At 31.2% G+C, this 16,524-nt stretch overlaps 1 protein-coding gene across 2 annotated transcripts in view; it reads left to right on the forward strand.

Moving 5' to 3' along the window:
• Positions 1-15,525, forward strand: part of LOC127715048 (uncharacterized) — a 30,152-nt gene extending 14,627 nt beyond the window's left edge. The window contains exon 3 of one of the 2 annotated variants that reach the window (XM_052221068.1): positions 15,382-15,525. The gene's annotated coding sequence lies outside the window, so the exon portion shown is untranslated. Of the gene's footprint in view, positions 1-7,452; positions 9,179-15,381 lie in introns of those variants that run through there. The other variant, XM_052221067.1, reaches the window with a different exon arrangement.
• Positions 15,526-16,524: the final 999 nt, after the last annotated feature.

Below are 16,524 nucleotides of genomic sequence, written 5' to 3' on the forward strand. Positions count from 1 at the left end.
GTCCATAGAATGAATAAAGGATGTATTTTTTATTTGTTTTAGACGGATGTTCTTTTGAGGTCAATTTCAAGTTGACCTACAAAAACGAGTTTTAATTAGTTTTATCATTGTCGGTTTGTTTTTAAATTATGAGTTTGAATGTCCCTTTCTCATAATAGGAATTTTATGCAATAAAAATTAATGGTAACAAGCTGATAAATGCTATTCTAACAGACTTTATTAAGGACTAAACTAGGAAGACTCACTCAAAAACTGAAGGACTTAACTTTGAGTTTACACATCCATCTTTTGTTATCTCACAAAGGAAATAATAATTATTATCGCACCGCGGGTAAATTATGACGTTGTGATTGGCTAAACGCCATCACGTAATGACCCCCTATGGATCCGTAGGGGGTAAGTAAATTTCATAGGGGGTTCATGACATCACGTCTACTGTTAATGGTGACGTCATCTATTGATGTTGTTGCATTTCATTGTTTATTTTTCTACAAAAGGCAGCAGGAAAAGTCCCGTATGCGATAAATTCATTATACGGGTCACTACTGACCCCTAAGGACCATAGAGGGTGAGTAAAATCAGTAGGATATTCGGCCTTCGGTCTAACCCACTATGGATTTTACTCACCCTCTATTGATCCGTAGGGGTCAGTAGCGAACCATATAATTTATATTATACAACATTGGAATAAACAAATAATGTATAATAAATAATATTTTCAAGGCAATGTAAATAAATTATCTACATTTCTTTTTGCATGTTTTATGGACTGACGTTTTTCGTTTTTTTTTTTCTTCAAATTCATATTTAAGATATTTAGCAGTGACATTTCTGAAACTAAGGAACTGATACTGCCACGTTTTAATTTCTAATTTAGTAGTTATATCTTGAATATAACATATATAATAGTGTGTAAACAGTGCTTCCAATAATAATATATTTTGTAAGGAATTCAATAACATCAAACATATAAGAAATATAAATTTGTGTAAAATATAAAATTGCATAATTTTCTATTTTTAAACATCAAACTTTGAGAAGTTGTAGTTGCTTTGTAGAGCTTTTTTGGTGGAATTCTCAGAAACAATGGTGAATAGTTACCAATCAAATTCTTCTCTATACTTTTAATAGATAATTGTACTATATTCACAAAACTATGCATATGTACATACAATATGTATTATAATATTTGTTGTACCTCATAACTCAAAGTGCAGATGGAGAATAAAATATATGTTGTTGAATATTTGATTAAATTTCAGATTTTGATGTTCTTGTTAATATCTGATATGTGAGAAAAAAATGTTATTTTCATTATATATCATGTATATTTGAAATAAATTATCATTCCACAAATGAGTTAAATGTACTTGTTCCAAATCAGGCATATTGTCAATTGTTGTCGAAGCCTTTGTTGTTTTTTTTTCAAAAGTTTCAGATACGACATACAGTTTGTTTATATACGCCAGTTTACGAGACATATTAAGGTATACCGTTATCCATCCGTCCTTCTGTCCGTCTGTCATCAACATGTCAGATAATTACCCCAAAACGCTTTAACCAATTTTCATGAATCTTTGGATAATCATTTATAGCTTTTGACGTAAGCTCCCTTAAGTTTTTTTTATATATTTTATATTTTCAGTATTCGAGTTCTGGGATTTTAGTCATAAAATGTTTTCCAGTTTTTGGACAGTAATTCAAAAATGCTTAGAGTAGTTTTCATGAAACTTTGATGACTGGTTTATATCTATCAAAATAAGCTCCCTTAATTTTTTATAAATTTCTGGTATGACATTGAGGAGTTGTGGAACTTTATGTGTTGAAAAAGCAACGGGCATTTCATCGCTCATTGGGAAGCTCTTCATTATGTCTGCTGAATTAATATAAAAGGACTTTGGTGATAGTAATGCTTTACATGTCATTTGGACAAATACTGAATGTTGACCTTTGAATAAATGTTCGGTTCGTTTACAGTTGCAATGGTGTTTGCCATATATTTTTGTTTCTGGTTCTTCAGTTTGAGCTTCCTGGTTCATTTTCTGCCTATCTGTAATTAGAGTTTTACATTTCATTAAAAAAAGTAATTTATACCAATCAAGGTAAACATGAAATAAAAGGGTTGCCATGGCATTATCAGTTTGTTTTTCTCAGTTGGTAAAATAACATGGCGGCCGTGACTAAAAAATGAAACATAAGGATAAAATGCATTAATTGTCAAATCTTCAAAATTTATAATAAATAGAAAACATCTGACAGTACATAAATGATAAATATGTCAAGATCTGCTTACTTTTTGTTTGCACCAAAATTATCATTATAGGAATAGTTGCCCTTAAATGAAGTTTTATCTTGAAAACCATAATTGTTATCAAGTATAAATTGTGGGAGTTATTACCCATACATGACGATTTGTTTTACTAAATTTAGAGTTTTTGCCTCAAGGCTTGAATACTATAATAGTTAGATAGAAACTGTAAGCATAAAAAAAATATTCATCATACCAGACCTATAGGAATTGCAATATGTCTTCAAACATTGGATGAATCTTTAGAAGAGTTATTGCCCTTTAAAGAGGGTTTTTAACTTATTTTTGGGGTATTTGCTTCTATTCTTGAAAAATATAATCGATAGGTTGAAACAGTTAATAGCAAAATGATCGGTATACAATATTTACAAGGTCGTATACGAATGCCATTATGATATAAACCAATTTCTGACTCCTTCTAGTAGGAATTGTACTTAAAAGTCTTTTTTTCCCCTAACTGTAGTTAGGTTTTCCCTATTATTTCTATTTTTGACAGGTGAACGGTTCAGGCTCGTAGGAGCCTCTTGTTTAAGTTGAGAAATATATTCAGATATGCTTTTCCAAATGCAAAAAACAAAATTGAAAATTGTAAATTTATAAATATGACTATATAAATGATAATTACGTTTGAAATAATACTCAGGTCAAGGTTTAAAGACATGGTAAGTATTAGCGTTAAAGTTTGGATATAGATTAGGGTTATACTCTGTGTAACGAGTTCGGGGTTTTAGCCAGGGTAGGTATTATGGTTACAGTTTGGATATTGGTTATGGTTATACTCTGGGTAACGAGTTTTGGGCTATAGTCAGGTTAAGGATATACAGTGAAGATGATATTATCAAAATGCTGGACTTTTTAATCGACAACATATTTGTTCAGTTGGAGGATTGATATTTCAATAGACAGTCGGTTTCCCAATGTGTACTAATTGTGCACCTCTTCTGGCCGACTTGTTTTTGTACTAGTATGAAACAGAATTCATTCAGAACCTTCTAAAAGACAAAAAGAAAAAAACACCTTGCAAAATTCTTTAATTTTACTTTCAGATATATTGATGATGTCCTATCACTGAATAACCCACATTTCAGTCAGTATTTGCATCTTATATCCTAGTGAATATGAAATTAAGGATACTACTGATACAAGAAGGACTGCTTCATACCTTGATCTTTTCCTCAATATTGACACAGATGGATGACTTCACACTAAAATCTATAACAAACGGGATGATTTCAACTTCTCAATTATCAATTTCCCATTTCTCAGCAGTACCATACACTCTGCTCCGTCGTATGGTGCTTACATATCTCAATTGATACGTTATGCTCGTGCATGTTCACACTATACTGACTTCATATACAGGAGTGTGCTCCTTACGAAGAAACTGCTCCAACAGAGTTATGAAGAGGAAAGATTAAAAATGACACTCCGTAAATTTTATGGACACCATCACGAATTGGTTAATCTATACGATGTGTCTGTGTCTAAACTAACTAAAGTCATTTTAACTACGATTTAGATTGTGGTTTAACATCTATGTCATCTCTCTGCTAAGTACCGAACGTGATCTATTCCCGAATATGACTGTTATACCGAGTGTGAATTTGCATTGCTATACCACGTGTCTCGGTATTTTGTACATCCAACATTCATGTATTTATTTTTGATGTTTCTGTTATGGTTTCGGTTGAAGAATGTGTAATGTATCATAGTTTGTAATCCAAATTATTATAAAATTGCCTTTCAATACCATCATTGTCATGAAAATTGTTTGGACTGGTATTGTGATTGCGTGTTCGTTACGTAAGTACGTCACTGTCCTGTGGTGTCTGTCGTTGATGGAAGATGTTCGTTGTTGTTCTGCTGTTTGCATGTTATGTCGACTATTATATCATTTGTTTTTGCGTTTCTCTGTTATGGGTGTTATTGCGTGTGTTTGTGCTGTATTTCTGTCACGTAGTGTTGTCATTTTTGCGATATTGTTCAACATTGTCATCAAAGCGGGATGATTGGTTAGCTTAACCAGGTTCAACCCACTATTTTTTTATTTAAATGTCCTGTACCAAGTCAGGAATAAGGCAGTTGTTATCAAATAGTTCGTTTCTATGTATGTTGGCGTTTGTTTTTGTTGCACTTCAGTGTTCCTATTGTTCCTTTGTTTTCCTCTTATAGTTGATGTGTTTTCCTCGGGTTTAGTTTGTAACCCGGATTTGTTTTCTCTCAGTCGATTTATGACTTTTGAACACCGGTATACTACTGTTGCCTTTATTTAAAGATACTGGCAAGATAAGAGTTAGGGCTATGTTTTTGATAAGGGTTCGGACTATAGTCATGGTAAGGGTTATTTTCTAGATAAGAGTTAGAATTTTAGTAAGGATAAAGGTTATGATTATAGTCTAGATAAGGGTTGGGGTTATAATCTGAATAAAGGTTACAGTTATAGTCAGGATAAGGGTTTAAGGGTTATAGTCAGGAAAAGGGTTAGGGCTATTAATGATAAATGTTGGGGTAGGGTTATATGTTATAGATAAAAAGTAAAATAACAAAAATACCATGCATATTGTAAGGTTTTACTTGTCGTATAAAACACCGACGGGTATGAGGATTGTTCAAATGAAATATTAAATATAAAGACGTCTTTCTTTGTGCAATCCTGCAACTCCAATGTGTGTTATAGGACAAGAAAAACCTTACAATATGCATCATCCGACTTATATACCGTCAAAAATAATATTTTTTTCTGCAAAGATTTGAGGCAAATTGCATTTCGTTTTGTCGATCATATTAAAGTGGCATATAATTTTATCTAGCTTCTAGGTATAATAACGCCCAACGGATTATAAATAAAACTCGCTAATCTAGATATAAAAGTTTGTAATAACTGTCCAAATAAATCAAAATGTTACTGTGATTGCATGAAGCAAGAATAAAACAATTGAAATCCAACATAATAGATAAGTGTTTTACCTTGTTTACTCGCGTGGCTTATTAACATTTAAAACTATATCTCTAATTATTTTTTATTATTTTTCTATTATATTCAAAACTACATGTCTAAATTTACGCTACAAATCTACAACTCTACCTTTATTATGCTACTGGTGCTGTTCTTATCTATGAACATGATGAATTCATGAATAATCAACAGCATAGTAGGCGTGTCAAAATCGTATTATACGCGATGATGACCAATCTGAACACCCTGTTCTGATTTCTTAATCCAGTATTCACAAGATAGATATAATACCAATACTATCCACATTAAAATTAAGAGATGATATGACCACCAATGAAACTTATATCCAGATAAAAGCAATTAAAGGTCCCCGTACGGCCTTCAACAATGAGAAAAACCCATATCGTATAGTCGGCCATAAAAAGCCCGATAACAAATGTGTGAATTAAGCAATAAAAGCTAGAAAACATTTGACCGGATTTATACAATACAATTCACAAAAAACATACATGACAGATTTGAACCAATGAAAACCACTGAATTACAGGCACATGTATGTTAAGAATGTGGCGGGATAAATCAGGTTTGTGAGCGCTCTATCCCCGTAAACTTGGACAGGGGTGTTACAGCACAACATATGAAAAAACTGTAAAAATCAGTTTCAAATCGCTTAACTCAGTAAATCGGTGCTACCATCGTATTGTTATTTCAATTTTCAATTTGTTTGTGTTTGTGAATATCTGATGTGTTTGTGTGTGATAATGAAATTTTATATAGACCACAATATCGAAAGTGTTGCTTGAAACCTTTCGAATATAATCAAATATGCTACGATGAAGAACAGTTAACACATACTATTTAAAGGGGGAAAAAAAGAAAATAAATATAATAATTTCGTTAAATAGAAAAAAATTTAAAAAAGCAAATCTATAATTCAAATGTTATTATTGCTTTAGATAATCAATTGTTTGGTGTGTAATCGATTTTAGAATAATGTTTTGATATCCCAACGCAGGAAGTTCAGGTAATACATGTCTATTATATCACTAAATTAAAATAAAAGTGTATTTATCAGGTAATTTATCTTTAAATATCAATTGCATATGAACTTTAAATAAAAACGAAAGTAGATTTAAGGGATGTCCCCGTCACCAGTTCAGGGCATATAAAGTTCGAGTTTACAACCAAAATGGCAGCTAATAACGCATGTTTTCGTCTTCATTCCCCTAGCTTCTGCACCACTTTTATAACAATCTTTATCTTTAACCTTTGTCCCAATAAAAAATATGTTTATACATACTCATCATTTTGCAATGACTTTGAAGAATGATAGATGCTGGCATACTCGCCAGGATACATTTATCACGCCTTATTAAAAACAAATTTACTATTTAGAATGAAAAAAATGTAGGTCGAAAGAAGAAAAAAAAGAAAAACAAATAATGTCCGTGTATCTCATTCTGCAGCATTTAGTAAGCACAGGATTCCGGACGTTCGTAGGAAAAGTAATCTGCACAACAAATATTTGTGAACTTTTCTGAAGTATTTTTGATTTTGTAAGCCCTCTGTTAACTATACTTTGAACTCATCAAATAAAAGTACGAAACAAATAAAACAACACAATACATTTAAAATTATGTTCACCCTTATTTAATTTTCTCTTAGTAAAGACAGTTTTCAATTTTGGAATTCGTTATAATGGTTTTAAAAGATGACTGTGCTAATTTATCGTCCTTAAAGTTTCAGTAAAACCTTTGCCGTAATATACGACTAAAAAATGTTCAGTAACAAATAACATTAACACATGATCCAGATTGTTCTGTAGCAAACACTTTTTGTATACACTACAAACATGTAAAAGCTGGAAAAAGTCTAAAATGAACAGTAATTGTACTCAATATTACTCGACTGCAGTCTGAAAATGTACTCGACCTTTTCTTAACCATTTCAAAAATCTTATTCATACTCGACCAAGTCTGAACCTTACGAAACCAAGTCGTAACAATCTTCGACCAATTCTTAATCTATCTTTCATATTTTTGTCCTATTTCGATTTTTATTTTTACAAGATTTGTTTCCCTTTGCTAGAAATTCGAACTGCAAGTACTATATAAGAAAGTTATTTAACCAGATAAGAACAATCAGTGTGACATAAGTTGTTTAATGTTGACACACATTTTTTTTTCAGATTATGGAATGCAGTCATTAATATCTTTCTTAAAACTATATTATGAAAAATTTGACCAACACTCGAGGAATGACAAAAATAAAGCCTAAGTTTGTATCACTAGTTATATCACAACTATTTCCATACAAAATGTTAATGTTCAAGCTTGAATAGGTCACCTTTTCAAGCTTGAACATATGTGAATAGGTCGGGAAATCTATCAAAAGCATATGATAAGGTTAATAAAGTTCCCATAACTTCTTCATCTGACAAATACATTTCAAAATATTCCATTCACGTCTAGCAAACAAAAATAAATCAAAACATAATTGGACCCTGTGTTTAGTTGACCTGTAGATTGCACAACAGTGACATAACCATTTATACAATGTTAATTAGTTGAAAAAAGTTAACATCAATGATATAAGTATAATGTAATAATGGTGTTGTAAATTTGAGTATGTTTCCGTAATTTTTATGTAATTTGCTTAAATGTGTTGTATACATGTTTGAAAATGTTATTGAAAGTTTATTTTTTTGTTATTTATCACTCTACTTTTCATCATACATGCCCATAGAATGAATAAAGGAGGTTTTTTTTATTTGTTTTAGACGGATGTTCTTTTGAGGTCAATTTCAAGTTGACCTACAAAAACGAGTTTTAATCAGTTTTATCATTGTCGGTTTGTTTTTAAATTATGAGTTTGAATGTCCCTTTTTCATATTTTGCCTCTCTTAAATGGACAATAGGAATTTTATGCAATAAAAATTAATGGTAACAAGCTGATAAATGCTATTCTAACAGACTTTATTAAGGACTTAACTAGGAAGACTCACTCAAAAACTGAAGGACTTAACATTGAGTTTACACATCAATTTTGTTGTTATCTCACAAAGGAAATAATAATTATTATCGCACCGCAGGTAAATTATGACGTTGTAATTGATTAAACGCCGTCACGTGGTGACCCCCTATGGATCCGTAAGGGGGTTAGTAAATTTCATAGGGGGTTCATGACATCACGTCTACTGTTAATGGTGACGTCATCTATTAATGTTGTTGCATTTCATTGTTTATTTTTCTACAAAAGGCAGCAAGAAAAGTCGCGTGTGCGATAAATTCATTATACGGGTCACAACTGACCCCTACGGACCATAGAGGGTGAGTAAAATCCATAGGATATTCGGCCTTTGTTCTAACCCCCTATGGATTTTACTCACCCTCTATTGATCCGTACATTTCTTTTTGCATGTTTTATGGACTGACTTTTTTCGTTTTTTTTTCTTCAAATTTATATTTAAGATATATAGCAGTGACATTTCTGAAACTAAGGAACTGATACTGCCACGTTTTAATTTCTAATTGAGTAGTTATATCTGGAATATAACATATATAATAGTGTGTAAACAGTGCTCCCAATAATAATATATTTTGTAAGGAATTCAATAACATCAAACATATAAGAAATATAAATTGGTGTAAAATATAAAAATGCATAATTTTCTATCTTTAAACATCAAACTTTGAGAAGTTGTAGTTGCTTTGTAGAGCTTTTTAGGTGGAATTCTCAGAAACAACGGTGAATAGTTACCAATCAAATTCTCCTCTATATTTTTAATAGATAATTGTACTATATTCACAAAACTATGCATATGTACATACAATATGTATTATAATATTTGTTGTACCTCATAACTCAAAGTGCAGATGGAGAATAAAATATATGTTGTTGAATATTTGATTAAATTTCAGATTTTGATGTTCTTGTTATTATCTGATATGTGAGAAAAAAATTGTTATTTTCATTATATATCATGTATTTTTGAAATAGATTATCATTCCACAAATGAGTTAAATGTACTTGTTCCAAATCAGGCATATTATCAATTGTTGTCGAAGCCTTTGTTTTTTTTTCAAAAGTTTCAGATACGACATACAGTTTGTTTATATACGCCAGTTTACGAGACATATTAAGGTATACCGTTATCCATCCGTCCTTCTGTCCGTCTGTCATCAACATGTCAGATAATTACCCAAAAACGCTTTAACCAATTTTCATGAATCTTTGCATAATCATTTATAGCTTTTGACGTGAGCTCCCTTAAGTTTTTTTTATATATTTTATATTTTCAGTATTCGAGTTCTGGGATTTTAGTCATAAAATGTTTTCCTGTTTTTGGACAGTAATTCAAAAATGCTTAAGAGTAGTTTTCATGAAATTTTGATGACTTTTTTATATCTATCAAGATAAGCTCCCTTAAATTTTTATAAATTTCTGGTATGACATTGAGGAGTTGTGGAACTTTATGTGTTGAAAAAGCGACGGGCATTTCATCGCTCATTGGGAAGCTCTTCATTATGTCTGCTGAATTAATATAAAAAGGACGTTGGTGATAGTAATGCTTTACATGTCATTTGGACAAAAACTGAATGTTGACCTTTCAATAAATGTTCGGTTCGTTTACAGTTGCAATGGTGTTTGCCATATATTTTTGTTTCTGGTTCTTCAGTTTAAGCTCCTGTAATTATATTTTTACATTTCATTAAAAAAAGTAATGTATACCAATCAAAGTAAACATGAAATAAAAGGTTGCCATGGCATTATCAGTTTGTTTTTCTCAGTTGGTAAATTAACATGGCCGCCGTGACTAAAAAATGAAACATAAGGATAAAATGCATTAATTGTCAAATCTTCAAAAACTATAATAAATAGAAAACATCTGACAGTACATAAATGATTAATATGTCAACATCTGATTACTTTTTGTTTGCACCAAAATTATCATTATAGGAATAATTGCCCTTAAACGAAGTTTTATCTTGAAAACCATAATTGTTATCAAGTATAAATTTGTGGGAGTTATAACCTTTACATGACGATTTGTTTTACTAAATTTAGAGTTTTTGCCTCAAGGCTTGAATACTATAATAGTTAGATAAAAACTGTAAGCATAAAAAAAAAAAATCATCATACCAGACCTATAGGAATTGCAATATGTCTTCAAACATTGGATGAATCTTTAGAAGAGTTATTGCCCTTTTAAGAGGGTTTTTAACTTATTGTTGGGGTATTTGCTTCTAATCTTGAAAAATATAATAGATAAGTTGAAACAGTTAATAGCAAAATGATCGGTATACAATATTTACAAGGTCGTATACGAATGTCATTATGATATAAACCATTGTCTGACTCCTTCTAGTAGGAATTGTACTTAAAAGTCGTTTTTTTTCCTAACTGTAGTTAAGTTTTCCCTATTATTTCAATTTTTGACAGGTGAATGGTTCAGACTCGTAGGAGCCTCTTGTTTAAGTTGAGAAATATATTCAGATATGCTTTTCCAAATGCAAAAAAACTAAATTGAAAATTGTCAATTTATAAATATGACTATATAAAAGATAATTACGTTTGAAATAATACTCAGGTCAAGGTTTAAAGACATTGTAAGTATTAGCGTTAAAGTTTGGATATAGATTAGGATTATACTCTGTGTAACGAGTTCGGGGCTTTAGCCAGGGTAGGTGTTAGGGTAACAGTTTGGATATTGGTTAGGGTTATACTCTGGGTAACGAGTTTTGGGCTATAGTCAGGGTAAGGATATACAGTGAAGATGATATTATCAAAATGCTGGACTTTTTAATCGACAACATATTTGTTCAGTTGGAGGATTGATATTTCAATAGAAAGTCGATATCCCAATGTGTACTAATTGTGCACCCCTTCTGGCCGACTTGTTTTTGTACTCGTATGAAACAGAATTCATTCAGAACCTTCTAAAAGACAAAAAGAAAAAACACCTTGCAAAATTCTTTAATTTTACTTTCAGATATATTGATGATGTCCTATCACTGAATAACCCACATTTGAGTCAGTATTTGCATCTTATATCCTAGTGAATATGAAATTAAGGATACTACTGATACAAGAAAGACTGCTTCATACCTTGATCTTTCACTCAATATTGACACAGATGGATGACTTCACACTAAAATCTATGACAAACGGGATGATTTCAACTTCTCAATTATCAATTTCCCATTTCTCAGCAGTACCATACAATCTGCTCCGTCGTATGGTGCTTACATATCTCAATTGATACGTTATGCTCGTGCATGTTCACACTATACTGACTTCATATACAGGAGTGTGCTCCTTACACAGAAACTGCTCCAACAGAGTTATGAAGAGGAAAGTTTAAAAATGACACTCCGTAAATTTTACGGACACCATCACGAATTGGTTGATCTATACGATGTGTCTGTGTCTAAACTAACTAAAGTCATTTTAACAACGATTTAGATTGTGGTTTAACATCTATGTCATCTCTCTGCTAAGTACCGAACGTGACCTATTCCCGAATATGACTGTTATACCGAGTATGAATTTGCATTGCTATACCCCGCGTCTCGGTATTTTATACATCCAACATTCATGTATTTATTTTTGATGTTTCTGTTATGGTTTCGGTTGAAGAATGTGTTATGTATTATCGTTTGTAATCCAAATTATTATAAAATTGCCTTTCAATACCATCATTGTCATGAAAATTGTTTAGACTGGTATTGTGAAAATAATTGTATAAAGTTCGAGATTGCATGTTCGTTACGTAAGTACGTCACTGTCCTGTGGTGTCTGTCGCTGACTGAAGTTGTTCGTTGTTTTTCTGCTGTTTGCATGTTATGTCGACTATTATATCATTTGTTTTTGGGTTTCTCTGTTATGAGTGTTATTGCGTGTGTTTGTGCTGTATTTCTGTCACGAAGTGTTGTCATTTTTGCGATATTTTTCAACATTGTCATAAAAGCGGGATGATTGGCTAGCCTTAACCAGGTTCAAACCACTATTTTTTTCTTTAAATGTCCTGTACCAAGTTAATAATAAGGCAGTTGTTATCAAATAGTTCGTTTCTATGTATGTTGTCGTTTGTTTTTGTTGCACTTCAGTGTTCCTATTGTTCCTTTGTTTTCCTCTTATAGTTGATGTGTTTCCCTTGGGTTTAGTTTGTAACCCGGATTTGTTTTCTCTCAGTCGATTTATGACTTTTGAACACCGATATTCTACTGTTGCCTTTATTTAAAGATACTGGCAGGATAAGAGTTAGGGCTATGTTTTGGATAAGGGTTCGGACTATAGTCATGGTAAGGGTTATTTTCTAGATAAGAGTTAGAATTTTAGTAAGGATAAAGGTTATGGTTATAGTCAAGATAAGGGTTGGGGTTATAATCAGAATAAGGGTTACGGTTATAGTCAGGATAAGGGTTTTCGGGTTATAGTCAGGAAAAGGGTTAAGGCTATTAATGATAAATGTTGGGGTAGGGTTATATGTTATAGATAAAAAGTAAAATAACAAAAATACCATGCATATTGTAAGGTTTTACTTGTCGTATAAAACACCGACGGGTATGAGGATTGTTCAAATGAAATATTAAATATAAAGACGTCTTTCTTTGTGCAATCCTGCAACTCCAATGTGTGTTATAGGACAAGAAAAACCTTACAATATGCATCATCCGACTTATATACCGTCAAAAATAATGTTTTTTTCTGCAAAGATTTGAGGCAAATTGCATTTCGTTTTGTCTATCATATTAAAGTGGCATATAATTTTATCTAGCTTCTAGGTATAATAACGCCCAACGGATTATAAATAAAACTCGCTAATCTAGATATAAAAGTTTGTAATAACTGTCCAAATAAATCAAAATGTTACTGTGATTGCATGAAGCAAGAATAAAACAATTGAAATCCAACATAATAGATTAGTGTTTTACCTTGTTTACTCGCGTGGCTTATTAACATTCAAAACTATATCTCTAATTATTTTTTATTATTTTTCTATTATATTCAAAACTACATGTCTAAATTTACGCTACAAATCTACAACTCTACCTTTATAATGCTACTGGTGCTGTTCTTATCTATGAACATGATGAATTCATGAATAATCAACAGCATAGTAGGCGTGTCAAAATCGTATTATACGCGATGATGACCAATCTTAACACCCTGTTCTGATTTCTTAATCCAGTATTCACAAGATAGATATAATACCAATACTATCCACATTAAAATTAAGAGATGATATGACCACCAATGAAACTAATATCCAGATAAAAGCAATTGAAGGTCACCGTACGGCCTTCAACAATGAGAAAAACCCATATCGTATAGTCGGCCATAAAAGGCCCGATACCAAATGTGTGAATTAAGCAATAAAAGCTAGAAAACATTTGACCGGATTTATACAATACAATTCCCAAAAATATACATGACAGATATGAACCAATGAGAACCACTGAATTACAGGCACATGTATGTTAAGAATGTGGCGGGATAAATCACGTTTGTGAGCGCTCTATCCCCGTAAACTTGGACAGGGGTGTTACAGCACAACATAAGAAAAAACTGTAAAAATCAGTTTCAAATCGCTTAACTCAGTAAATCGGTGCTACCATCGTATTGTTATTTCAATTTTCAATTTGTTTGTGTTTGTGAATATCTGATGTGTTTGTGTGTGATAATGAAATTTTATATAGACCACAATATCGAAAGTGTTGCTTGAAACCTTTCGAAAATAATCAAATATGCTACGATGAAGAACAGTTAACACATACTATTTAAAGGAAATAAAAAATGAAAATAAATATAATAATTTCGTCAAATAGAAAAAAATTTAAAAAAGCAAATCTATAATTCAAATGTTATTATTGCTTTAGATAATCAATCGTTTGGTGTGTAATCGATTTTAGAATAATGTTTTGATATCCCAACGCAGGAAGTTCAGGTAATACATGTCTATTATATCACTAAATTAAAATAAAAGTGTATTTACCAGGTAATTTATTTTTAAATATCAATTGCATATGAACTTTAAACAAAAACGAAAGTAGATTTAAGGGATGTCCCCGTCACCAGTTCAGAGCACATGATAAAGTTCGAGTTTACAACCAAAATGGCAGCTAATAACGCATGTTTTCGTCTTCATTCCCCTAGCTTCTGCACCACTTTTATAACAATCTTTATCTTTAACCTTTGTCCCAATAAAAAATATGTTTATACATACTCATCATTTTGCAATGACTTTGCAGAATGATAGATGCTGGCATACTCGCCAGGATACATTTATCACGCCTAATTAAAAACAAATTTACTATTTAGAATGAAAAAAATGTAGGTCGAAAGAAGAGAAAAAAGAAAAACAAATAATTTCCGTGTATCTCATTCTGCAGCATTTAGTAAGCACAGGATTCCGGACGTTCGTAGGAAAAGTAATCTGCACAACAAATATTTGTGAACTTTTCTTTTAAATTTTTGATTTTGTAAGCCCTCTGTTAACTATACTTTGAACTCATGAAATAAAAGTACGAAACAAATAAAACAACACAATACATTTAAGATTATGTTCACCCTTATTTAATTTTCTCTTAGTAAAGACAGTTTTCAATTTTGGAATTCGTAATAATGGTTTTAAACGATGACTATGCTAATTTATCGTCCTTAAAGTTTCAGTAAAACCTTTGCCTAAATATACGACCAAAAAATGTTCAGTAACAAATAACATTAACACATGATCCAGATTGTTCTGTAGCAAACACTTTTTGTATACACTACAAACATGTAAAAGCTGGAAAAAGTCTAAAATGAACAGTAATTGTACTCAATATTACTCGACTGCAGTCTGAAAATGTACTCGACCTTTTCTTAACCATTTCAAAAATCTTATTCATACTCGATCAAATCTGAACCTTACGAAACCAAGTCGTAACAATCTTCGACCAATTCTTAATCTATCTTTCATATTTTTGTCCTATTTAGATTTCTATTTTTACAAGATTTGTTTCCCTTGGCTAGAAATTCGAACTGCAAGTACTATATAAGTAAGTTATTTAACCAGATAAGAACAATCAATGTGACATAAGTTGTTTAATGTTGACACACATTTTTTTTTCAGATTATGGAATGCAGTCATTAATATCTTTCTTAAAACTATATTATGAAAAATTTGACCAACACTCGAGGAATGACAAAAATAAAGCCTAAGTTTGTATCACTAGTTATATCACAACTATTTCCATACAAAATGTTAATGTTCAAGCTTGAATTGGTCACCTTTTCAAGCTTGAACATATGTGAATAGGTCGGGAAATCTATCAGAAACATATGATAAGGTTAATAAAGTTCCCATAACTTCTTCATCTGACAAATACATTTCAAAATATTCAATTCACGTCTAGCAAACACAAATAAATCAAAACATAATTGGACCCTGTGTTTAGTTGACCTGTAGATTGCACAACAGTGAAATAACCATTTAAACAATATTAATTAGTTGAAAAAAGTTAACATCAATGATATAAGTATAATGTAATAATGGTGTTGTAAATTTGAGTATGTTTCCGTAATTTTTATGTAATTTGCTTAAATGTGTTGTATACATGTTTGAAAATGTTATTTAAAGTTTATTTTCTTGTTATGTATCACTCTACTTTTCATCTTTCATCACTCATGTCCATGGAATGAATAAAGTAGATTTTTTTTATTTAGCATTAGACTGATGTTCTTTTGAGGTCAATTTCAAGTTGACCTACAAAACGAGTTTTAATCAGTTTTAGCATTGTCAGTTTGTTTTTAAATTATGAGTTTGACTGTCCATGTCTTATCTTTTGCCTCTCTTAAATGGACAACAGGAACTTTATACCATAAAAATTAGTGGTTACAAGCTGATTAATGCTTTTTTGACTGACTTTATTAAGGACTATACTTGGAAGACTCACTCAAAAACTGAAGGACTAAACGTTGAGTTTACGAATCAATATTTTGTTATCTCACCAAGGAAATAAGACTAATTATACACGATTAAAATTACAAAAAATGGATAATAAATACAATTTTCAGAGCAATGTAAAACCAAATCAGAATAGAATGCAAATTATCTACATTTCTTTTTATGGACTGAAGTTTTTCGTTTTTTAGTTATTTCTGTGATGACATATATACTAGTGTGTAAAAAACAGTGCACTCAAAAATAATATATTTTGTAAGAAATTCAATAACATCAAACATGTAAGAAGAAACAAATTTGTGTGAAATATAA

The sequence above is a fragment of the Mytilus californianus genome, unplaced genomic scaffold (assembly GCF_021869535.1).
Source record: "Mytilus californianus isolate M0D057914Y unplaced genomic scaffold, xbMytCali1.0.p SCAF_9, whole genome shotgun sequence".
In the NCBI taxonomy this organism is placed as follows: domain Eukaryota; kingdom Metazoa; phylum Mollusca; class Bivalvia; order Mytilida; family Mytilidae; genus Mytilus; species Mytilus californianus.